The 24462-nt window shown below is 33.9% G+C and overlaps 1 protein-coding gene across 1 annotated transcript in view; it reads right to left on the bottom strand.

Moving 5' to 3' along the window:
• LOC129219754 (protein obstructor-E-like) overlaps positions 1–24462 on the bottom strand; it is a 59991-nt gene that overhangs the window by 19551 nt on the left and 15978 nt on the right. The window lies entirely within an intron of this gene.

Below are 24462 nucleotides of genomic sequence, written 5' to 3' on the forward strand. Positions count from 1 at the left end.
TTTTAAAGCTTTTTAACAATCCAAGCCCAAGTTTTTTCACATGAACCTTATCCCTACCTTTGCACATAAAATCTAAAAAAATATCGTATGTAAACTACGCTTTTACTACGGAATAACAGAACAGAAAAGATAAAATCCTTACAAATAAAAAGTTACTATAATTACATAACCGTACTCTTTTTAGTTTCATTAATTTTTAATGTTTCGTAACGAATAGTTTAATCAAAATTTTCATCTAATCTTACTGTACTTTTTTTTCTTCGTTATTTTATTCAGAACTTTAATTTAAAAATATGTCTTTATAGCTAAATTTATGAACTTTCTTGGATGAGTCTTTTTCTATGAACTTCTTATGAAGGAAGTATGTTCATTCTAAAATTTGAAACCAAACATAAACAAAGATGTACTATGTTCTAAGATACATACTCTAAGAAACGACCTGACAACCCTTAATTGTTGTTTGTAACTACTGTCCTCCACTTTAATAATAAGTTAAAGGTGAAATTTTAAACTAGATGCTAGTTTGACACTGAGTAACACGGAATTTTTCTTCACGACACGATATAAGACCGAAATGAAGCATCCATCTGAAATGAAACTTTCTTCAAAAAATATGATTTTGGGAGAAAATATGCGAGAGCTCAGTATTGACGTCATTGAGCTGCAAAAATTTTAATGTAAACGTTTCATAATTAACCATCCACAAATGTTCATTACCCATCAACTATACAACAGAAATTTGTGCTCTCTCTACATTTTTTTCGCGTATGAGCCAGCACGATGTATACAGAATTAATCTCATTTCAGTACTACAATGCTATTCGGTCTGGAACCCAACTAAAGAACGGGTTCACATGTAATCAGGGGAGGACCATAGATGTAGTACTAACTAGATACACAACCGAAACCGGTTTCATGGGCAACCGAACTCCTCTAGTAGACGGGAAAGCGTCCGAAAAGTTGCATCCTCAAAACAATGCTTTTGTCCGTTTACTTTTGGTTTCGCACATTCAAATGGCGGCCAGTGGCTCCATTTACGGAGTTGAGCATCCAGTTGTACTGTCTGCATCTATTGGGAAAACGAGTTCACAAGTGCAAATCAAAATTGCGGACTTATGTCAAAAATCCACCGTTTCCTTGCTCCATGTCCATAGCTGCCATCTAATGTTGTTACGTTTGAAAACCGACTGTTGTACCAGACTCGTGTTTTTCCACATTTTCTAGGGGGATAAAACGGTGAATACTTCATGCATAGTGTGTCGAAAAGCAAAAAAAAATCACTAACAAATCTGGAAATACATTGGTTTCTCAAAGCCAGCGGGGAGGGCAATGCCCCTCCCACCCCCCATCGCCACATCGACCTATCTAAAAGACGAGCTATTGTTCTACAAAGATACCTAATGTAGCAGATTTTATAGTATGTCCTTTCAAATCCACACATGTCAGTTTCGAAAAATAGGTTTAGTATTTGATAATTTCGTCATTAGATTTATATTTTTTAAATAGTCATTTCTGTATCTCAAAGTCAGAAAGACGAAAGTCACATTATATAGTAATTTTACAGCAGAGAGGAAAGACATTTTTCTGGCGCATGCAAAGGATGTTACGTGCACTCTTTAAATCCTGGCAATTTTTTTTTTTTAAACTGTGTTTGCATAGCTCGATGCAGAATAGGCTTCTTCTTACAATGCACTAATAAACGGGTAGTCGACCTTTTTGAACTTAGTCAGTCTGACTCTGAGGTACAGATTTGACGCCCTAAAAGAGTTTAACATTTTTATGTTTCATTAAGTTTGACTGTAATTTCACCCAGTAATATTAACTGTTCATTAAGTTTTTCTTATGCTATTTTGTGTGTGTGTGTATCTATATATATATATATATATATATCATTGTAATTAAGTTGTTTCTTTAGGCATTTGTTACATTGTTACATATGCATGGAGACTTTACCGATCTTCAAAATGATAAATCGCTGTATTTATCAGAGATCAAAAAGCATAACCAGGAAATATTGATGGCAAGAAAACTCGTATAAAACCAAAAAAAAGTAATCAGTTGTTTGGGAAATGTAATGTCTTTAATGATTTTTTAGAAATACAATCTACTTGTAATCGAAATTTTTGAATTGTACTTGTAATCATGTTTCTTTAAAAATGTGTTTATACCTCTAAGAATTTTTTTTACAAATGCAATAGTGTTTACTATGTTCATTTTTAGGGATTTAATCGCAATTATAGTTAACTTTTTTTGAGTTGCAACAGAATCTCTATTTGGGTTTTAAAATTATTTGCGTACCTGCAATAATTTTTTTTTAGTTTGAGGATACTTGAAACAAATCTTATTCACAATCGATTAATCCCGAAAATATTCATAATTTTAACGCTCTCTTCACGACAACCATCTTAACGATGACAAAACGATTTCTATCATTTCAAGTCGTGACGAATAAGTTGTTTAGATATTCTGAGTCGACAACATTCCCAGTCTCAATTCAAAAACAATTATTACTCAAGCGATTTCTAAACTGTGCGCTAATCAGAACGCACCTGTGAATTTATTACCGTACAAACAGCCTTATAATTACATTCTAACAACTTGTTGAAAGGTTTTATTCTGACAACAGCCCCACTTAATGATAGCTTGTTAAAAAAAATAATTATGACGATGACATACAGCTGCTTCATTCTACATCTCTTACCCATCTTCCCAGTTTGAAAGAAATGCCAAAAATTACATATAGCCGACTAAATCACGTAAGGGCATAATAAGTCAAAGCATTCCGCCCTTCAAAATAGAATACGTATGGAATAATATTGAAGGAACGTTTTCATTCATGATATGATTGATAAGAGCCCCCAGGCGTAAACTGACAAGCTTTACTCAATGCTTTCTCAATGGTTTCTGGGTCACATAATGGAGATAAATATAGTTATGATAAGCGTAATTAATTGCTATCACGATTTTTACAAGAAAACGTAGATTATCAAGTCACATAAGTAAAAATTAGAAAAACGTGATTGCTTGATAAGGAAGACATCATAGTGGTCGTTAATGCGAAAGAAAATTATGAGTGGAATTATTGCCTTTTCATCGAGCTTGCGTTTTGAGAGCACATTGCTTCTACGGAATGTCATATTGCATGACGAAATTCTAAACTTGTTTCGTAATTAGTTTTAAAAACAAAACAGAGAGAGGGAAATAAATAAATACCTTTGTGCTGAGAAGTAAATGGAAATCAACTACATTTTAACGCACAAAATTATCAGATTACTGCATAAACGTGTTTCAAAATTTCAGGGAACTCCTTTTTCAATGCAAAATAGTGAGCTTTTTGGACGAAAAGGGGGTTCCTTGAAACAGTGAAACACGTGTATCCAGTAATCTGCTAATTTTGTGCATTAAAACATTGCTGATTTCTTAAACAGAGAGCATTTTCATACGGGACTAAATTTTAAAAAAAACACAAACGTGTCTTTTCTCTTTTTTTTTCTATTGTTCTAGAATTTAATATTTGAACGTATCATCAGTCATGTTTATAAATAAAGTTAGGTTGGGGGTCCCCAAAATTTTACGATTCGAGGCAATCTTGTCAATCTCTATCATATACATATATATTGATACCATGGTCACTTCTCGGCATCCCCCGCCTCTTTCTGTGGCATCCCAGGGTGCCACGGCAACGGCACCAGCTTGGGAACCCTTGAGTTAATGGTAAAATACGGAAAGTTGAACTGGAACCTATCCGTTGCGCCATTTGATATTATGCTTGGATATCACGACGCGAATGCAAAATTAACAGCTCTTGTACTACTGTCTTTTGTAATGCAATCACTTCTAACGGATAGTAACACCTACCTGCAAGAAATTTATAGTTTTTTAAAGTATTACTGGGGGACATATCAAATGTATATACGTTTTTAATACATTACTCCTACCCCTGATCGATTTCTCGCTGATTCCCGTGCTTGCTACGTTTGCCAAGCAGGCATCACCTCCATCATCGGTGCTAAGACCTCCATCATCGGTTATTTGAGTATTTGGTGCCAGAACTCCAAGGTGACAACTTGATAATACCTTGCGAAATATGTAGTCCAACAGGATGTTATCCCATAAAAATTCCAATTCTATTTAAAGTAGTGTTTCAAAATCGGTTGCAATGCAATCTGCATTTAGAAGTTCTGCTGATCAAGGCGAAAGCAGCATTATTCTTTCTATTTCAGATGCTATTTGTATATTTTTTTCCCTTAATGCTTTTCACTCCGAGCAACTGCGAGCGTCAGAGGCTCATCTGACTGCAAAAGCTACAGGTTTCCAGGCCTCTCTCTCCTGTAAAGTAACCATAACGTGACTTACGTCCTTCTGGCTCAGAGGTACCGATTTAAGAGTAAAATGAGAAATTATTTAATGCTTCAGCTTCGTTCCTCTTTTCCCTCAAGATATCTATTTTTTTTTTCTAACATGCTATTATTAACATGATATTCAAGGCGTTGGTTGTTATCAGTTACGAAGAGAAAGAAACAAACTTTCGATAAATGAAGAAATTTGCTCAAAATTATGCAGACGCCACATTGAAGTTCGCGACGAGTGGGGAGGTGAAAGATAGAGTTTATATTCCGATGATTCCTTTGTACTTGTTTATTTATCGTTAGTATTTTTTGTTCATTTTTTCTAACTTATTTATTTGTTCATTTACTCATTTGATTTAGCTGCATTTTTTATGCGTAAATATAAATTCTTATTCAGTAGCTCATAGAAGTAAGTTTTAAAAATAAATGCGATAATGAAAGATTTTTTCTGTCTATTTCTAAGTTTTTTTTCATCGCCTTGTTCGCACTATACAATGTAATGCTCATTTCATGATAAATCATTAGAAAAAAGTGTTGGGACGTAACAATGCCCTAAACATACTATTTTGTTAGAGAACACCTATTTATTTTCATATAAATTCTTATTTTCATTCCAGATATCTACTATAGCGTGGTAGCCTGTCCATAAAAATGAGCGTATAGCCCTGATAAAAGTGTGTGTAGTTACTTAGGCAGTTGGATTGTTTATTCATGATTTTTTATTATAAACAAATCGCTATTATTTTAGAAAGTGAAATTAAAATTATTCCTTGTGGATGCACTTTCTGACCTTTGCAATGGAAAACACGAGAAGGCATAAATGTAGAATCAGTGTCATCCTGGGTGATTTCCACACAAAATGTTGAAACCTTTCCTTTCGAAGAAACTGGGCAATTAAAAGCTAGAGTTCAAAAAACTGGTCTTACGTTGCTGTAACATTTCAAAATGTTTTCAAGGAAATAAGATACAATTACAAATACAATAATATTTTCTCATTAATACAAATAAGACTGCATTTCAAAATGTTTTTCTTGAAGAAAATGTAATCAGAAGGTCCAGAAATTCTTCTTTGATCAACTTTGTTTAGTTAATGTAAAAATTATCAAATTCATTCTCTCAATCTTTTAAATGCTTTGGTTTAATTTTAAAAAAATTTAAAAATTACTTTTTTGATTAAAAAATTTTAAGTTCAAGTTTTCTTCTTCTCCCCATATTTACAACCTTTGAAAAAACATATATTTTAGATCTTGATCACGATAAATTTTTCCTAATATAAAATGTCCAAGCTGAAGTAAATAAAATAATAAAAACAATTAATAAGTAAAGAATTTTCCAATCATGGGGGAAATTTACGTCATTCTATAAGGAAATGTTTTACTGGTTGCCAAATGAAAAGAAAAGTTTCAAATTTAGACTAAAAAAATAACCTAAACCATTTACGTATGTTGAAAATCAATTTCCTTCCCTCTCCCAGCTCTTTCTTTTGGGGGAAAAAGAAAGCGCTTCAACTTTGCTCAATAAATTGCTTTGCTCAATTTCTTACTTTTAACAGTGTTATGGGCACGGATGAATGTATTTCGATCTTTATTAATAACTTTTTTTCATATTTCTTGAACTAGAAAATTAAAATATAATCAATCTATGTAACTTTCTTGATTTTTCGGTGGCAAAAAAAGGTTTTTGGGTGCTAGTGATATTTTAGTTAAAAAAGTTTTAATTTCTTCCTTCCTTTCTAATGCAATATGACATTCATAATCGTTCGAAAATGCACTAAAAACTATTAAATCACAAATCTTTACTTCATGAGCTCGCTTCGATAATATTGGTTAGAGGTAAATTAGCCTACAACCCAAATTAAAAATAATAGAATACTTCCCACTTTTTGGAAAAAAGTTAATTCTAACCAAATATAAGTGCAAATTAGGTATTTAAATGAACGTGCCACGTTTCTGGGACCTTAAAATGTGCATTTCATTTCAAATATACTCAATTAAAAATAATCTTAGACAAAATAATTTAAAAGTTTGTAGTGATGAAGATTTACATTGAGTCAAAAAATTAGAATATTCAAATTAAAGGGGGAAAACAATTTCAAAATAAACGATATCAATACTAGAATGCGTCGTTTTTTGCTGGATTCAATGCTTTAATCCTTTCTCACACGGATTCTACCACCTGCTTACATTAATCGTTTCTAACACTGTTTCCGTAATAGGGTTTCCAATCTAAAATCCTGATGCCAAATTTCGCTGGATCCCGCATGATATTTAGCGGGATTAATCCCACGGGATTGACAGCCAAATCCGGCGGGATTCCCAATCCCGCAAATTTGTTTTATGCGGTCGTTTTCCAACTTATGCCGCTCAGAAAACTACTGTTTTCACTAGCATCAACTGAAGTTTGAATTACCTTCTTCGTATATCTGCAAGAAGGGCAAGAAAAACTCTGTCTCATGTGATGAACTGTGGATTTACCATTTAAAAACACATAAAAAGTAGAGTACATTTTTCTGAGAATGAATTGGTATTCTCAGTCGGAGGCTTCAGTTTTCATACGTTCAGCAATTGAGAAAATGCGTATGATTTAGAAACATTTTTGAAAACCATCACTAAAATTTTAAATCCAGAAAAAATCTTGAAAGTGTGTAACTGATTGCAAGCAAAAGCCACTAGAGTAGCCTGAGTGCAATGTTAGAGCACTTCTGTAAGCTTAAGGAATGCACTCAAAGCCTATAAGTTACAGAAAATGCACTATATTTTTCTCCAAAGAAGAGAGCAATGAAAAACCTAACAATATTTATATGTTCAGCACGACTCTGAAGAGGCTACAGAAACTTGAGTGAAACACAGGATGACTAGCATGACAGTGCATTAAATTAAGCTGCTCAATTTTTGGAATGTCTCTTTTAAATGAGAGGTAAAATTAGCGAAGTTATCCAAAAACTTTTACTGAGGCAACAAGGGGCCCAATGTGAGTTAAATTGGATACAGCAAAACACATATACAATAGACATCGTTTTTGTCCAAAGTTTGCAGTTCTTGAACAAAACCAAGCATAAGAAAAGTTAAATCTACTTCAGAAGGTGATGAAATTAATGGGAATCATTTGCTTAATGTCCACAGTTAATTAACCTCAGTAAAACCACCTGCACTGTACCCACAACACGTGATTTCATCAAGCGCATTACTTTTTGAGCAAAAATTCTTTCTTAACCCGTACGAATGATGCTTTGTTAAGTCACGTTGGACTTCTTTAGCGCACTTTTGCGTACCAAACGATAAGTGCTGATTGAGATCTGACTTTGTTGCGCTTTACAATTGATATACAGAATTAGAGAAAACTACTGATTCAAGAAACAAAAGTAGTCCTTCCTAAAAGGAACAGCTTTTTTTATTTGATAATAAAATTAAATTTTTAGAAGAATAAAGTCAATTCCGCGGGATCCCGGGATCCCACGGTATTGGCTCCTTTCAATCCCGAAATCCCGCGGGACTGAATTCGGTGTGGGATTGGAAACCCTATTCCATACCCTCTTCAATGCGGCAACGAGCTCAATTTTGTTGGCGGGCACCAGGTCTTAAACCGCTTTCTTTAGATTTGACGGTACCACAAATTCTTGATCGTATTGAGATTGGTAGAGTTTCTTGACCAGTTTAATACCGAAATTCCTCTTTATGTTTAAAATCTGTGAGCCGATTTAGAGATGTGACACGGAGTAGAATCTTGTTGAAAGATAAAATGTGTCACTAAATGTGTAACTGCTGTGCCTCAGATGAAGCATCATGCAGTGTATTATTGATAAACAGTGGAAGTCTCGCATTGTTTTATTTTAAGACATTAATAACTTTCCAATTCCAGCAGCCCTCATGCACCCACAAACCAAGAAGGACCGTGTTTTTTTTCTTAAGCGTCAAATCCGAAAAAGCTTCTTTTTTATTACAGATATTTCAAAAAAAAGATTCATTACTGAATATAATACTTTTCCAACCTTGTTACCCCTGTATGAGCTTCTCTTTGCTCCAGGAGAGTCGTGCACGTCTCTGCTTCATGTTTATCTTTGGTTTTACTTCGTAGATCCGCAATTAAAATTGCAGTTTATGCAACCGTCCAAGTGTAGTTGAGGAGCATAAGGTAACTATACATTCTGTCCAACAGTTATGGACTTAAGAAGCATTCTTCAACGATTATTTTGGACAGTTTACTTTATTTTGGGTTCATCTCTGCCAGGTGTTACAATTTTTCTACCTCGTTTACTTCGATTACTTTTTAGTTGCTCAGTCCTTCTATATTACTTTAAAATCTTACATACCATGCATTGTAAAACGTTTATTTGAATTGAGTTGGATAGTTTTTTTTTTTTAACTTTAAGAAATGATAAATATGAAACTTCGTTTTTTTCCTTATTTATCACCTTGACGACCCATTTTGAGTAATAAAAGACTATTAAAAGAGCGTAAAGTTATCTGGGCGCCAAATCTATATTTGTGACATATTATAGGTTAACAGGTATGCAAATATTTTCACTACTTTTTAAAATTCACATTCAATGAATAAATTATTCTAATTTTTTGACCCATATAAAAAATCTGTCTATTTTTCCAATGTGTTAATATTTTTAAAATGATATCTGAAAAGTTGTTTAAATTGATTCACCGTTTCATGAGTAACGAGTTTTAGTCTTTTTAATTTGCATGCGTTCATTTTTCACGACTCAGGGACAAGTTTTGTTCCAACAGTTCTGATATTCTATTACATTTTGAATTTGGGTTGTATTAAATCAGCATTTACGCAGGACAGAAATTTCTCAGTGCATCCAAATGTCACGGTTTTTTTTTTTTTTTTTTTTTCAAACGAATCGAAATTAGGTGTGAATCTTTCCAAATTTCCGTTTTCACACAGTGATAATTTTTAGACATACAAAATATTTTTTTTCCCCCCTTTTGTTTTGAGCAATGACGAATTTCTTATTTACCTCATCCGACCGTTTCTAGCGTGAATGTACGAAGCGATATAGGTTATCACTGAGGCAGAACAGTCCCCTTACAATAGTCTACATCATCTAGTACCTGAGTTACAGTAAACGTGCAACAATTTCAATTAACTCGTAGGCTGTCTAACTAATGTTCCAAACGATCGATCGGTGGCAAATCAGGGGATCGAGCAGGCCTGAGATAGTGATAATATAAAAGAGGAAGTCCTCTGGCGCCCATGCTGTATGTGACCGAGTATTGTTTTGCTAAAAAATGCCAACACGTATGACTGAAGCATGACACAAACGCACCGTTAGGCTGATATGGTGTAGTGGATTAATATAAGGGGTGAACATGCATATCCACATTGTTTAGTTAAGTGAAAGCAATCTAAAATTTTAGACAGCTGTCCATTAGCAAAGAAAAGAAAATTTTTGGAAACTAAAATTCAGGACTTTGAAAGGGGTCGATGACCCAAGTAAAACACTTTCAAGGGAACCGTTGCATGAACAGTTTGGGAAACGCTGTCTTAGACTGTAAACCAGCTAACTCCATGATAAGTAACGTTTTAGGACGAAGTGCAAGCATGTTAGATTTAAGACACGCTGTGTAGTTATCGCGTTTGAATACAGCTCGTTTCTCTGTTTGTGAGCAACATTTGGTATTCGTTTTTTTCTACTGATGCAGTTTCAAATAACAATCAAGTTGAGAAAGAACATTATTGACCCTGTGGTTTATCTGGTTAACGGTCTAACTACGGTTGAATTCATGAAATGGCGAGACTTCTACTGCTGCCACGAGTTTCAATCCAAGCCCTTGCTTTTGTGCAAAAAGAAAAAACCAGAACAAGCAAACTAAGCCAAAGTTAACAGAAGAACACTTCCTCTGTCTTCCATTCAAAACAACGAGCAAATAGGCGTAACACTTTTAACTTTCCCTGCAAACACGATGTCAAACCACACTTAAAATGTCCCTCCTATTTACTTGGCCAACCTACGCGACATTTGTACGTTCCAGCTACACGTGACAGGGAAAGAACTCACATTCGTTTTTCAAACGTCTGCTGTCGACCGTTCTTGGCGATTTCAGCCCGCGGATAAAGAAGCGCTCGACCTACTTACCGTGCCAGGGTCGTAAGGTCGTCCCAAGACGAAATTCATCCCGCTGCGAGACAGGGAATGCATAGATAAGTTGTGATTTAGCGGGAAATTCGCCCCGGAGGTTGAACCATTGGTAGACTAAAATGTATTCGATTTCAATTTTTATAGCTAACCGCTTTCTTCTAATAGGTTGAGGAAATTTTATTTCGGATTTATTGCTGTTCTCAGGTAAAAAAATAATTTGGAGAAAAGGAAAGAGATAAAAGCAGTAGCTGTAACGCCAAGGTTAAGTGCGTGGTGCATCAGACAATATAGTGCGCATTTTAGCTATATAAAACAAAAATGGATGTTAAATGATCCATCAAAACCTGTTTGAAAAAATTAATCTGTTTTCAGCAACCTTGTTGGAACACAGTAATAGTAAAACAGTTACATTTTTTCTTTTTGGCGTAATTATGTTATAACTAGTAAAAATACCCGGCGTTGCCTAGGTCAGTAATAATTGTGAGAAACAATCACTACTTTCTTTCGTTTTCTGTTTTAAATGAAAGAACTCAAAACACACCACTTTAACGTAATTAAAAATAGAGCTTTTTCCTTACCCATAAAAGTAAAATAGCAATAACGAGTACTCATTTAAAACGAAAGCAAGAACTGAAGCATATAAAAATTTAAAGAATTTCCAAAATAGGAACTGACAAAAACAAAGATCATTAAAAAAAATCCGTGCGCTTTATTTAATTAAAAAATACACACACACAAAAAAAGAAAAGAAAAAAGCTCTCTACTATGTTTCCCTAAGTGTGCAAAAAGGAGAGTTTCCAAATGTTTTAAATGACTTTAAACTCATGTTTGCTCCAGAGAAGCCTTGATTCAAAATTTTTAATATGATTACTTTTAATATTGCTGTTGTTAGGCAACGAATTTTTGTAACAATTGTTTTTATATTTAATCATTTAATGGGGTAATTACATGAAATTTACTGTTTTCCATCATAACTTTTTTAAACTAAGTTTTTTAGGAATAAATTATAGCCTAAGTTGTTCCCTGATAATGTAGCTATCTATGGTGAAAAAATGGTTAAAATCTGTCCAGTAGTTTTGAAGATTTCCCCGGACATACACATACATACATACATACATACATACATACAGAAGTAGTCATTTATGTATAAAGATTACTTATATTTCAAGGAAAAGGAAATCTTGATTTAATTGAAAAAGTGTGTGTATGTTGTTCTTACTTTCTCGTCTCCTTTCATTTTGGGGTTTTGGGTATGTAGGAAAAAGCGGGGCAAAACCATACAGGCAGGCCAAACTGAACCCTCGTTTTTATGTAATACGTGCAACCAGGGGCGGGTACAGACTATCATTTGAGGCGTGGTCAAGCTGAAGAATGCCCCCTTCCCATGAATGAACCTACGAGTTTGGGTTGTAAAAATTTCTGAATCTGCTTGGGTGTTAATAAAAAGCTCCAAATGCTACTATCGGATGAAAAGAATATTCGAGTAACTGCTACAAAAGCTACATGAAGCTGCATTTCATGTCTGTCGACCATTTAGTTTGAATACGATTTTTTTTTTTTTTTTTTTTTAAATTTTTGTAGCATTTTGTTTGATTTTAAGGAGATAAAAATCCTATTTTACACCAGAAAGACTGCACGGAGAAAGTAAATGAATTCACTGTGTTTAGTATGATATTTATCATATTTTAGTACCATCATAGCAATTAAATCCCCGGATTTCTTTAGCCATACACTGGGAGGATAATCGCATACTACCTAGTTGGGGCAAAACCGCACTCTGTTCAGTTTTGCTTCACCGTCTTTGAAAAAGCAATGAAACGGAATAAGCTTAAGTTTGCATGCTACTAACCTCAAAACGGAACTTTGCTTTGAATTTTTGATGATTTCAAAGTTATAAATAATCACATTTTAATCAACTAAAATGTCAATAAGTGAATTCTAAATTTATTTTTAACTTCATTGCTTAAGCTACTATTGACCTAGTATTTAAATATACAAATGTGAAGGGGGAGAGGGTACTTTGAAGTTGAAGCAGAAAGAAAAGGAAGATGAAAAAAGAAAAGAGAAGAAAGATATAGAAAGTAAAAAGAGGAAAGAAGTTAGACTGAAAGTAAGAATAACGAGCTAAAAGCACTGAAAGAAACTATAGTCGGGGAAAACCTAACCTCGCAGCATTGTCAAGGCTACGCAGGTCTATTCGCAGCATTACGACGCATCCAGCTTAGGTTTGTCCCCAACAATAACTCTATTACATGGACCAAACAAAATTGCGGAAAAAGAGAGGAAGAAACGCAGAAGATAGCATTAAAAACAAAGACAATAAAGTCAATATTTCCTGCGTTTCCACAAAGCTTCAGTTCCAATGCTTCGCAATAATAAGAGTTAATAACTATTCCATTGATACATACATTTTTCACCAAAACCTGACTTTACAATCAAAATTGATTTTTTTTTTTTCGTTCCAAAGCCAGAGAGTAAGATAAATGTCAAATATAACGTAAAATATTTTATCTTTCAGCCTTTTGTTTGAGGCACACTTCACAAGTTTTTCTCCCCATTTACATGTCGAAAATCTTACAGAATAGAAAAAGCAGTATATTAATAACTTTTGAGTAATTTCTCTTTTTTACTCCCCCAAGTTTGCGGACCCTTCGTTTCGTAGAGGTTGCTCAAGGAAAATTGAAAAAAAGAGGACTTTTTGAAATTGAAAAGTGGCAAAAATCTTAATATATAAAAATTTTCTGTGCGGACGTTTGTCACCATAAGGCTTTTTAACGGATGGACCGATTTTGATCAAAATTTTTTGTGTGTAATTAAGTTGTGGCAAGCATGGTTTCGAAGCGCGATGGATCGAATCGGAAACACTTTTGTTAATTAATTAATTAATTTAAACAGTGGACGGTTACATCTCCCAAATGATTAGTATTTATTTTAACCTATTGTTGAGCGAGAACTGAAATAAATATTTAACCCGTTGCGAAAGGACAATTCGGAACTCCAGCGCTCGAATACGCTACCTTGCGGTGATTTACAAAACTGCAAATGAAACTAAAACATTGCCACGTTGCGTTCCACGTGTGTCTGTTGACGTAAACACAAGCAGTTTGTTCTGAGTATTTATTAACGCAATCGATGTGTCTTAGTTTGCTTTCAGCTACAGAAATTAATTCGTCCCTTAGTAGTATTCTCGAGCTTCTCAAAATAATGTTAGTTTTCATTATTTCCTTAATAATTGGTGAAAGCGAAAATTCTGGATTAACAAACTTGGATAACGTTATACAAGGTAAAAAATTTTATTGTTTTGTATGAATTTGTAAGAATATGGGGGTTTTTTTAATCTTAAGTTAATTAAACTTACCATATTTTACAGCAGCATTTAGTTGGAATGGACAGTATGCAAAATATTTTCTTGAGTATATTATCGTAGAACAAAATGAATAACCGAGAAAGAATTTACTTTATTCCTTTTATTTTCAGCTGAAAGGTTTCGCCAAATTTGTTTAGGGTTATAATTTTAGTATAGTGCGAGCAAAGTAGCCTTGGCGAGATTTCGCGTTTTTAGTTAAACCATTTTTAATTTTTATCATGAGTGGAATAAAATGGTAGTAAGATTACAGAATTTGATAAGTAAAAGGAAATAATGGTCAATCAACGGAAAAGAAAACTACCACCATATATCCGTGAGAATTTTGTTGATGATTTGCATAACATGACACAATTAAATCGTAACTCAGAAATTAGGAAAATCGAAACAGAAAATTTTTAAATGAACCGATTCGGGAATTCGAGAGAAATAACTCAGCTACAAATGGAAAAAAAATAAGCGCTAGCCAAGCAAGGCAAAAAAGTATCATCTTCTTTCGATAACAATTTGTAATGTCACATTGAATTTTCTAGCGTTAATTGTTATTCTTGCCAGGCCACAATTATTATTTAGTTTTATCAAGAATTGATAAATATCGAATTCAACATCGTGGAAATAGCTGCTTAGAACTACGAACTACGTAGTTTGCATTAATCTTTGACGTTTAGTAATGCTTCTTGAATTCTCATTTCTTTCTACGTGGGCCAGAATATCCACAAGACTTTGAAAATTAATTTAAAAAGAATAAAGCGAAAAAATCATACGTACGAACAAAAATCACAACACTTTTAGCATTTTCTTCGTTACCATGTGCGTTTGTTTTAGTTTTCAATTCCGCCATTAGACAGTGACTTCAGTGCCACCTATAGTTCGTTGGAGTTGCGAATAAGAAAGCTAGCTCTGCTTTTTGTTAAGAAATTTCCTACTGTGATAATGAGAGAGAGTAAAGCCTTCATTTCTTGAAAGCAACGATTTTAGGTCCAGTGATATATTTTAAAGTAAAAGTACAGGAAGAAATCGGGATACGTTCACTAAGTTCACGCAAAACGCGTATTTTTCGTCGTAGGTAAACCATGTGACCGGATCGGATTGGTGCTTTAGGTTATCCTAACCAAATGATAAGAAATTCCCTACATAACAACATTTGTTTCTCGGTTCAAATCCATCTGAGTTTTGGCACCAATGGCAAGAATGCTTTAAAGATTAACAAACTAATCAGTACATTATTAAAGGAAAAAATGGTGGAATTTGAAGACGAAACAAATTTTATTTTCGTCCAGATAAATTACAACAGGGTAGTTCTGTACACACAAGATCAATGCAGTGGAAGATTTTTATCTTTGGTGGAAAGAACAAATTAGCAAATATATGAAGTTTTCTTTCAAAAGATGGGACCGCTAATCAGTCGGAGTTCGTTTCGCTCACTGATCGGCTGAATTACAGGAACGTGGTGGCTTGGCGACATTGGCCATAACAATACAGTTGTGTGATTATTTGCTTACTACTGTTAATGTACTTCATTGTATTTTTTGTTCATTTGGTGAAATATTTAAAATTGCAAAAAAACTTTTTTTTTTTAAAAAAAAAGAATGTTTAGTCATTTTAGTTGAAGAACGTGTTTATTTTACATCGGAAGGGGGGAGAGGTGATTTTTGCTTATTCAGGGAACTGTTTTTACATTTATCATTTTTTAAACGCTATCCATTCGATTGTTTTATTCTTTTTCATATGGGGTACGTTGCAGTGGGATTTCCCGTTTTTTCTAAATGAGAAGTTAGCTTTTTATGCTCAATATCTGATGATTTTTATCCTTTGAGTATGTCTGAAGGAATAAATCATGCAATCTATGAAGATCTTTCAAGTACGCGAGAAAAATTAATTGATAAAACAACTGCTCAGTGGGCACTAGATAAATCAAGTTGTAATAAATATACGCATTCTGACACCAAGCAGCTTAAAATATTTTCTATTTACTTATTTTTTTCAACAAAACGGTTCAAATACTTGATAGTTTATTGAAAATTTTCAACATTTCAATTTACAAAGTTTGAACAGAACAACGTCTGTTGGGTCCTCTAGTATGTATATATATATATATATATATATATATGTGTGTGTGTGTGTGTGTGTAAATTCAACACAGTATACACCCATTCAGGCTAGAGATGCCCAGTTCAATGGCGCAAAGCCCCCCCCCCCCCCTTTTCTCAACCCTTTTGCCCGTTTTATTCATTTTTTAATTTTTTTAGCCCTCTTTTTTATTTTTATTTTATTTTTTCAAAAATTTTTAAAATATTTATTTATTTATTTATTTATTTATAATAATAAAAATTATTATTTTGTTAGAAAAGTTCTGTGCTACACCAATAATACATACACACACATTCGCACAAACTAATTTTAATAAATAAAAAAAAGTAAAATAAAACAAAATTCATAGTTTTAATTAAGAATAAATTATTAAATCAGTTTAAACAAAAAAATAAATACTAATTTAAAAAATCCCCTCCAAAAATCTTGATGGCGCAACTTGCGCCATAATCCCCTCTGTGGGCACTCCTGAATTCAGGCACTGCTCTGAATAATAAAGTGGTGAATAATAAAAATAGTGCCTGAATTCAGGCACTGCTTCGCAAATACCTGAGCAATCAGCAGCCCTTTGTTATTTGTCTATACTCAGAGCTTAATTTTTAATAAAAGAATTGAGGGATTCTAATTAGTTTGCAAAGCTTACTTTCATACGAAAATTTCAAGAATTTCATCTAATGGGTAAAAAATTTACTAAAATTCAAAAATTGAAGAGATGTTTATTTGCAGAATTTCTGTGAGCTTCCAAGCGAATTAAGCTTCTTGAACGGTGATTGGAAAATAAGAAACCAAGTACTTATAGAGTTATTGAATGAGAATGAGACACCTCCAACTCTCTCAAGTCCTCGCACGTGTTGAAGAGAATGTTCTCAAATTATATGCTGAAGACATTTCGTAACAGAAAGAAGATGAAAAACACGACGTGAATGTTAATTGTTTTCACAAGGTCATGTGAGAAAGTTATCTAAAGACTTTCTCACTTTTTCAAAAAATAATTTATGCGTGAAGTTTAAAGTAGAAGTGTTTGCATGAATCTAATAACTTTTATGTGGGGCAAGTTGACAGGAAAATTCAAGCTAATTATTAATGGCTTTGACAGGCACCAATGAAGGTCTGCATCCTTTCTCGCTTTTATTCACGAAAATTCTTTTTTTTTTTTTTTAATTTTCTTTAAATTTATTTTAGGAGTCTAAAAGAAAGTTTAATGAAATGTAAAAAAAATCGCTAGAAACAAAAAAGGCGAAAGCAAAATCATTAATTCAATACTGAGAAACAAAAAAAAAATCATAGCAGGTTTTTCAAATATGGAAATGTCGTATAATGTGTCTGTTGGTCGGTACGTCTGTTCTCCAAAGAAACTTTATGGCACAAACTTTCGAAGTAGAATGTATAAATGTTTTTGTGTTACTTGGCTTTTCCAAAGATATTCTTTGAACAGTTCAAAAATAGTTAGTGGTTAGATCCTACGGGATAATTTAAAGCATGATAAATACCAAACTAAAGGCTGATTCCCTTTGAAGAAACTTTATTGTATATAACTTTTCACGTAGATTATGTGCAAGGCATATTTGATCTGGTTATTTTGAAGGTATTTTTAAACAGTTAAAAGAAACGTAACACTGGCCCCACACAGGAAAATGTGTAGCATGCATAATTTCTGAACCTGAGCGGTCACTTTGATTCAAATAAATTTTTGATAAAGATCTTTTGACACCAATATTCCAACAAAGAGAAATTTATATCTGTTATGTCAAACTGCAATGATATATCTAAACGTCACAACGTATGAAGTAAAAATGCCATCAGTAAGTACTTCTATCTGATTTATTTGCTTTTAAAAGGACTTTTTTATTGCTACTAAGCGTTTTTATGCATTTTTGTGCAATTTCGAGGCAGTAAAAGCACTTTGTAACTTATCAATTCACGATGTCGGAAATGAGAATCAGCAGAGATGCGCACCGATAGGAACAGCTATTTTTCAAGGAAGGAAAACTAATTTCACATCGTTATGGCCTAAAAGACTGCAGGAAACTGGAAAATTAGTGAGAAAAGCTTTTCAGAATCCGTAATAAACTCTTTCAACTTGTCAAGATTTTTTTTAAATAAAGCTCAAAGATGAAAGACTCATTTTTGCTGTACTTTATTTTAATGAAGGTAAATTGCTTCAGTTATTACCTTTTAAAGTTTTCAGAAATTTAACCCCATTAGAGCTTCGGCTACAGGAGTTTCAGAGCTTAGTTTTAAAAATCTAAAACAGATCATTTCTCTTAGAAATTTTCTCGAATCTTGAAAAATACATTAGAAGTTCAAAACAAACATTAATAAATTGATTTTTATTTGCTCTTTCTGATGGTTTTTTGTTATGTTTTCCATACTTTGGAATAGCTATGCTAGATGAACAAGAACGAAGAAAGAAGTGCCAGAAAAGAAAGTTATAAAATGAATTATTTCTCAATCGGAGGCTTATAATCCATCCCTTTCTTTTCAACGTACCGCCGTCATAGAGGAAATTAAACGCTCGGTTTTTGACAGAACATACCCAGGTAGCATCAACTCATCGGATTTTGCTCGGCCGATCATCGACTCCTCCTAAACTCATCGCGTAATGCACGCTGATATCGTTGCGATCAGAATCCGAGAACGGTTTTCGATGAGCTGTTTTTTATCGGAAAACTATATATTTACGATCAAATTTCCCGATGAAAATTTGTCGAGCTGCATTTCATCGGAAAAAGAGATCGTAACGATCAAATTTTCCGATGAAAATTTGCCTAGCTACATTTCATCGGAAAAAGTTTTTTTATTCGAATATCCGACTATTGATCAAACGTAAGGCTATACGGATCAACATTCAGGGTTGAGAATCTGAGGAAAAATGACTGAGACTTTGACTCCGAGTTCGACTCCTGGATTTTGGAAGGGTTTACTCCGATTTGCTGCAAAATCAATTCAACTTTAACTCCACGATTCCAACCCCGATTACCTCACTGGAATTGCAAACAAAATGAGACTCCGACTCTTGAATGATTTCTCTCTATCTCCAAAACAATTCCATGCTGTTCAATTTGACTCCCAAAATTACCGACTCCGTCTCGGTTTGAGAGCAAAATGATGGACTCCGACTCTTCACTAGCTGGCGCCACAAGTATATTCACTGAATAAAATTCTCACTTTCCGTTCAGAAATCTGTCATGGCCTTGCCCCCCGATAGATGGCGCCACAAATGATTTTCCATTTAATACATTATTTTCCTCTTTAGAGAGAGCATTGCTTGTCTAGTGGTTAGCGTATGAATATCGTATTCCAGAGGTCTAGGGTTCGATTCCCGGCTAAAGCGACTTAGATTGAGCTCATGAATCACGTTCATCAGAAGTTGTTAAATTAGAAATTAACTAAACAAGTTATTAAAAGAAATTAAAGTATATTAAATAATTGTCCCAAATGACGTCATCCGAAAATACCCCTTCTGAAAGTTTTAAAGATGGCGGAAGTGTCACGTGATCATCCAAGATGGCGGACCCATCTTCCCACTGTTAATTTTTTTTTTCCTCCTGCTTGTCCCTATATCGCGGTTGTTATTACTTCTCATCGTATTTTCATCCTAAATTCATCGCCTCGGAACAGCACTGCTCGTATATTGCTCCAAATCTCATCGTATTTTCATCCAAAATCCATCGCCTCGGAACAGCACTGCTCGTATATTGCTCCAAATCTCATCGTATTTTCATCCAAAATCCATCGCCTCGGAAAAACACTGCTCGTATATTGCTCCAAATCTCATCGGTATAGGGAGCAAAATTCATCGGATACCGATGATCGGATTCTACTATTGCCGATGAGACATATTGGAGCAATTTCCGATGAAAACTCATCGGAATCCGATCATCGGCCGATCATCGACCGATCAAAGTTTGATCGGATTTCGATGAACGGCCGATGATCGGCCGATGAGTTGATGCTACTCGGGTACAGCTCACCGTTTCAAGTCCCATTGACATCGTCATTTAGGAGGGCATTAGCCCCATAACCCCCCCCCCCCCCCCCCCCCCCGTCTTTGGGAAATCAAAATATCTACATCTAATTGGGTGTGATTTTTGCTGCTTTTTGGTATAATTTGCATTAAAAACATATATTTTGTTCCCAACCCTGGAAAAATTAGAAATGAAGCACTTTAGTTTTATTGGATGTTTTATTGAAATTGTTAATTAGACACAAAATTAAAAGTTGTAATCAAATAAATTCTGAGGAAGCTATATTATTTTTATTTTTATTTTGTATATGTATTTTTTAGTCTACTTTCCCAGTAAAAGTCAGAAAAATCCGAAAAAACCATGAAAGAAGGCTTAATGCATCTTGAAAGTATTACAAAAAACAAAAAAAGTCAAAAATAAAAAAAATAATTAAATATCTATCGAAAAATTAAAAATTGGAAAGTAGGGTATTGCATGAGATGGGGGAAATGTCTGTCCGTCTGTCTGTCCCCCCCCCCCCCAAATAACTTTTGAAGGAGTAGCCCGATTCGAACAAATTTTTTTTCTTTGTTCGAAAGATCGCGGTGAGGACACCTCATTCCTATATTTCATTTTTTGGTTTGAACTATTTTTTGTTCAATTTTGAACAGTTCAAAAAAACTTAACATTAGCGCCTACGGGGAAATGCAAGTCTATTCTGAACTGTGAGGCGAATTTGCTTCAAACTTTGTAGGAAAAAGCTTTTGATGAAAAACTTGTATATAAAATATCTTTTTGATTTGAACAATTTTCCGTTCAATTTTGAACAGTTCAAATCCCTTAACATTAGCGCCTACGGGGAAACAAAGCCAATGCAGATTCAGTACTTGAAGGCGGATTTACTTCAAACAATTTTTGTTGGAAATAGCTCTTGACGACAAACTCCAGACTCCGACTCTGAGAATTTAGAAGCACCTGACTCCGACTCCTGTGCCCGACAGTTAGTCGGACTCCGACTCCCCGACTTCGATTCTGACTTCGTAGCTTTATCAAAAATTTATACACGGAGGACAAATGACTGCCTCCGATTCTTGGATATTCGACTCCAACTCCTTTATCCCAAAATGAGATTAACTCCGACTCCGCAGCTATGGTTTTAACTGTGAAATAATTATTGTTAACATGACTTGTTTTTGTTTTCACGCTAAAGTTCTAATTTAGGTATTCAGTTTTCGGCGGATAAACTCGAAGTCATTAATGTTTTTACATAAAGATATGCGCAGACATTTTTTTTTTTTTTTTGACAGTGAAAATTATTTCTTTAAATTGCCATTTTATTGTTTTTATCTATTTTGGTACGTGCATTAATTCATTTAAAAAAATATTTTTGGAAACGGGGGAAAAAGAAACTTTTTTTTTTTTTGATACGATGTATTTATTTTAATAAGCTTATTAATTTTAATTATTATTTTTTCGTTTTGTAAGTTGTTAAATAATTTTTTTAAGGGAAAAAATTGTATTAGCTGCTTTGTTTAAAAGCTGCTGCTATTTTATTTGTTTGTTTATTTATTTATTTTTTACGCATCTAATATCTTAGATGAGTAAGAAATATTTTATTCCTAGAAATCAGCTTAAAATATTTTAAAAAAATATGTTTGTAACAACTTGCGATTTTTGCTATTTTTGAGAATATTGTTCAGGTAATAGAAAGTAGTATGGGTATACGGGAAAGTAGGCTCGTTTAGTTCTAGACGGAACTTTTTGTTAAAATTATTATCAATACTTGGCACCATCTTGGTTAAATACTGCAGCAAATAATTCTCAACACAAGTCGATATCTTAACTAGCTCATCAGGTAAGACAAACTCGAAAACCCTTTTTCGCTAAAATTAATAATTTCCGTAGAGTAACTTCACAGCAATGTCTGCTTGTCATTTGTGTTCTTTTTCAATACCAGCACAGATGTTGATTAACAAAGTGCAAATACCTTTGCTTCAATGTAGAATCACACAATATAACTCACTTTTGTCATGATTAAATTCTCAAGCATTATTAACATTATTTTGTCTACATTCTGGTACCCCTTACAGATAAACTCCCTTACAAACGCACACCTCTCACATTTTTCCATCATCTCAAGAAGTACGCGCAACACCGGTTGAGAACCACTTCATTAGATGCAGTGTAGCTTAAGGTCAGCATGAGACAGTGCATTGGGTAGTTTTCTTAATAACCCAGCCTTAAAATTTTCCGATTACTATCAGCTAACATTTCGTGTTTCTATGTTTCGATAATCCTCCAAAAATGCTTAGAGATTCCCGAAACATAAGGTATGAACAATTTTAAAATGAATTAGTATTTGTAAAAACCTTCAAAAAATTATTTTTACAGAATGAGGAAAGAATCTCCCCAAACGAGTTATAAATAATAATAAAATCCCGAAAATGAAAGATTCCCAACCAAAAGGAAGAATAAAGACTGTATATGATCACAATGATTCATGTAATCATATGATCGGCTTTCTACTTTGTTGCATGCAGAAATAAATAAAGGTTAAGAAACTACAAAAGCAAAAACCTCGGGAAAAAAAGGGGGGGGGGGGGTACAGTGAAACCTGTAAAGTTGATCACCCTTGTAAGTTGATTACCTGTCTATGTTGACCACCAATATGCAACAAATTTGGCTGAGAATCATATGACAAACCCTTTCAAATTGACCACCTGTTTAAATGAACCACCGCAAGAGGTCAACTTACACAGGTTTCACTGTATTTTGCAATAACATCATTTGTCTAAGTCTTAAAAATGAAATTTTCAGGTTTTATTCAAAAGCATGTACTTCAGAAAAGACTTAGAACTATACGGATAACGAGAAATATTTAAAGTCGCTTTTAATTCCTGGGATTTTTTCCGGAATAGGATACTTCACTCATTTCAATAGCGCTCATTAGAAATCATTCATCTACTAAGAATTCCTCTTAATCATTCAGAGCAGATATCTCGCACGGAAATTGTTCATGTCCCTCCATTAATGACACTCAATCAAACCAGTTATTTCGGAGGTTCCAAATAAACTAATGAGGGTGTTTAAACATCATAAAAATAGTCTCCGAATGACATCCAGTAATTTTCGAGCCCTACATTGAGGTCAAAACTCCTCATGGGAGTATTTTCCTTCTGTTTTTGCATCGAAGAATGTATATTTTGCGGAAGGGCGGACTAACAACGCGTGAGAAAATGGGCGTTTATAATTTTTGATCTGGAAACTCGTGTTATTGCAAGTATATGACCTGGTAGCAAAACGTAACAAAGACAAAAAGAATTCTTAGAAATAGGAGTCACATGCTGTTTCGTAATTTTATGATTATTCCATATTTACTAATGGGCACCGAAAAACGGACATTTTGTCCTGCACATAACAGCATATATATTTCATTTAAAAAAAATAATAATAATAAAAGGGTAATGAATAAAATTTTGCTGCTTTTAAAACCCCTAACGTATGTGTGAGTTCTTAAGTAAAATATTTTGCTTATTACCGTTTAAAATTATTACTTTTCAGCAGGCCTTCATTTGAAGTGGGGGGGGGGGGGTTGCCTAACCTGGTTTTGGGAAATTAATGTATTTACCTGTAAGTAGGCGTGTTTTTTTTTTTTTTTTTTTCTTTTTGTCAAATTTGCAGTCACGTGCACGACAAAATGGCGGCTTTTTCATGGAATGGCTCTAATGTGAAATGTAGACGAAATACCGAAAGGTATTTTCATTTTTAAAAACTTTAAAATAACTTGAATATGTGCCTACCTACACAGAAAATATGAATATAAATTTAATATCATTTCGTTGTGGCAACCAGAAGTAAAGAACAACGAAGATGGCAATTAAATATTATTTTTATTAGACACTGTCCATTGTTGAGAGTTGTTGTCAGTATGTTGTTTTAACTTAACTTTTTTTATTTAAATGAAAGATTTTTTCCTCTTTTTCTGTTATTTCTAAATTGACGAAATTTTAGCAAAATATTGCATTAAAGTGCGAGAGCTCTATTATGAACTCTTGTAGCTTCTTTCAAGTACAGTGAAACCTCCCTTAACGGACACTCCCGAATAACGGACACCTCTAATTAACGGACATTTTTGCAAGTCCCAGTCCCTCAATATAGGCCATTCCATGTAATTCACTCTGAATAACGGACACTCCGAATAACGGACAGTTATTTCACAAAAAATTTACCTTGCGATCGTAGCACTTCCGGTTTTTTTTTTTTTCTTTTCACAGAATATCTTAGTAACTGCTTGCATTACAAAGCTTTTCATCCTCCACAACTGATATCCACCCCCCCCCCCCGTCATTTCCTTATCACTGTTTCTTGGAATTAAAAGGGATTTGGATTTAAATGAGCAGATGCAGCGATTGGGGCTTAAAAGTTGGGGGCAGAAAAAAAAAAGAACTAAATGGCATGGTACTTTTTGCGGGCAGCAAAAAATGAAAAAGAAAATAAAAGTCATAATTTTGTAACTGCTAGTTTTGAGAGTATTGAAGCAGATAAGTCAAAACTGATGTCAGTCAAACAATTAACGTACGTTTTTCTTCAGATTTTAATGAATTTTGTACACAATAA

This window comes from Uloborus diversus, chromosome 4 (genome assembly GCF_026930045.1).
Source record: "Uloborus diversus isolate 005 chromosome 4, Udiv.v.3.1, whole genome shotgun sequence".
NCBI lineage: Eukaryota > Metazoa > Arthropoda > Arachnida > Araneae > Uloboridae > Uloborus > Uloborus diversus.